This window comes from Dipteris shenzhenensis, chromosome 13, assembly GCF_047967505.1.
Source record: "Dipteris shenzhenensis isolate YYH24624 ecotype China chromosome 13, Dip_SZ_1.0, whole genome shotgun sequence".
NCBI lineage: Eukaryota > Viridiplantae > Streptophyta > Polypodiopsida > Gleicheniales > Dipteridaceae > Dipteris > Dipteris shenzhenensis.
The window spans coordinates 23622607-23625039 of NC_141608.1; positions in this window are offsets into that span (position 1 = coordinate 23622607).

Here is a 2433-nt window from a genome sequence, read left to right on the forward strand (position 1 = left end):
AGAGAGTTTTCACTATTAAAAAAAGTGTGAGTGAATATATAAAAAACAGGGTGCGGTAGGCCGTCCAAAAGGGGAATAAATTACGAATTTTATAATAAGTCGATTTAAATTAACAATGTTTTAAATTGAAATGAAAAAAGTAAGTTGAGAATATTAGAATTGGATGGTTTTAGCATTTTTGAGTTTAAAAAGCAAAGATATGCTTTTACCCAGGAGTTTTTATGGTATTTGAATAAAACCTTCATGATCGACATTAATTAAAATCAATTAAAATCAATCTAAGGGCTCATATTTGTAATGGCTAAAATCAATCTAGGGGCTCATATTCGTTACACGTGGCTCAAGGAGATGGATGAAAGCTAAAAATTGAGATTTTTGTAAGTTTTGAAAGTCAAGAAAGGGAAATACCCTACTAAGCAGGCAATAGTAGGTCTGAGCAAATGTCGTGTGTGTTTAAGCGTTCCCTTCTTGCGAGTACCTCAACACAGAAACAGATAAGAATTTAGAATATGCAAAAGCAAAAGTCAACAAATAAGGTGAATTCAAAACATATATATACATATATATATAATATACTTTATATAACCACACATAGTGTGGGCGGGGAGGCGACACGCCTCCTTCCCCAAAGAGTTATAATCTGAGGGAACGGGCCCTTTCCCATGCGCTGAGATTGGAATCGCCGAGAATTACCGAGATTGAGTATCGCGAATATGTAAGAGACTGACACATTACCCAAATCTCAATGGGCATTTTTGTATTCCAAGTTGAGCATCCAAATTCGTGTACGCACCAAGTATGTACGTATGCTTCACTTTCTAAAAAGATATAAAAAACACGTTTGAAATGGAAATAATATTAAAATACTGTATTATTGAACAAAAAATCATTAGTCTAGCTTTTATCAAAATTTTATATATAAATTGCTACATGTAGTGTTGGAATGTAAACGACATTTCTGAGAATACGCTTTTAAATTACTACATGTTATGTTGCAATATAAAACTACAGTTCTGATAAAAGTTAAAAAAACTTGGCTCAAAAATTGTTGTAATTAATTCATCATTTAGTTACATTAATGTAAATTATTTTTACATGCAAAGAAAATCAAAGTTTCTTTCGCCATACAAGTGTAGCACTTCAAGATCGGATGATGGGATGCACTTTGATTTTTTTTTGTGCGTCTTTATATTAGCTTGACATTTCATCTCCTTTTTTTGTATGTAAATATTCTTCTCACTAAGAGACTTTTAAATAATCCTCTAAGATTTTTTTAAATAAATTTGTTGATTCATGGGTACTTGTTGACGACGCCATTATTACGAAAGTAATTATCAAGAAGTAAAAGCTTACTGTATCGAGCTATATGCCTGCGATGCCTTGCTTAATATTGGAAAATCTACTAGATCTTGATCAATTATAGACCTGAAATCACACAAGTTACTACATCATTACGTTACCCAACAAAAATATCGAAAATTTCTATGCATGAGTGCATTAAAGAATTGTAATATGCATGAGTGCATATATGTCCTAGATCATCCATAAGCTAATTGTTACGCAAAAAACATGATGACAAGGCATCGCACAAATCTCTAATCAATCCACATCGGTGGATTTGCCATTTGCCAAGAACATCTCAAGCATGAACTCGAAAACTCTCTTGCATACACTGGCATCTTACAAGTAATGCTTGATAATATCATCACCGATAAGTTCAACAAACGGTTCTGACTTTGTACAATGACTTTTCCACAACTGTAGCAAAAGGATCAATTCTGTCCATCTTTTGTGAGTCTACATGCACACGACAAAAACTGAAGACAAATACTTCTATATACTTGCAAAGAGAATTATTTAAGAATATACAAATCTACAACTATATAATTGGTTATGACCATTGGAAGAATGTGAGTCATTAGATTAAATCCAATCAATGTGGACCATTAATTGAAATAGTTAGTGAGTCCATCCTTATGTCTTCTCATGTCTCGTGTTTCCTCGAGCTACCCTTCCTCTCTCTATCGATCGTTATTTCTCTCTGATACTCTCTATTTCTCTCTTGTAGTCCCTCAATATGTTCAAGAATATCCAAGTGATTCTAATGACTTTGCAAGGAAGCAATGATGATCTAGGGCCCAAAGAGAGACACTTTGTTATTGCTAGCCTGGTATCAGTAGTTCTTTACCCTGGAAAAGTGGGATGGGAGGGCTCATAGAGCAAATCCCCCCTTTCCCATTCCTACTGATAAGTTCAAGATAATATCTAGACCTGGATTCAATGTCAAACAACTCTTTTGGAAGCATGCTACTTCCTCGCATGCATCTCCACGGACAACCATCTATAGATAGCCATATGGCTATTTGTAACCAATAAAGTAGGTGACAATGCGAAAGTGCTACCATATGAAAGCCTTCCCTCTGTTAGAACTTG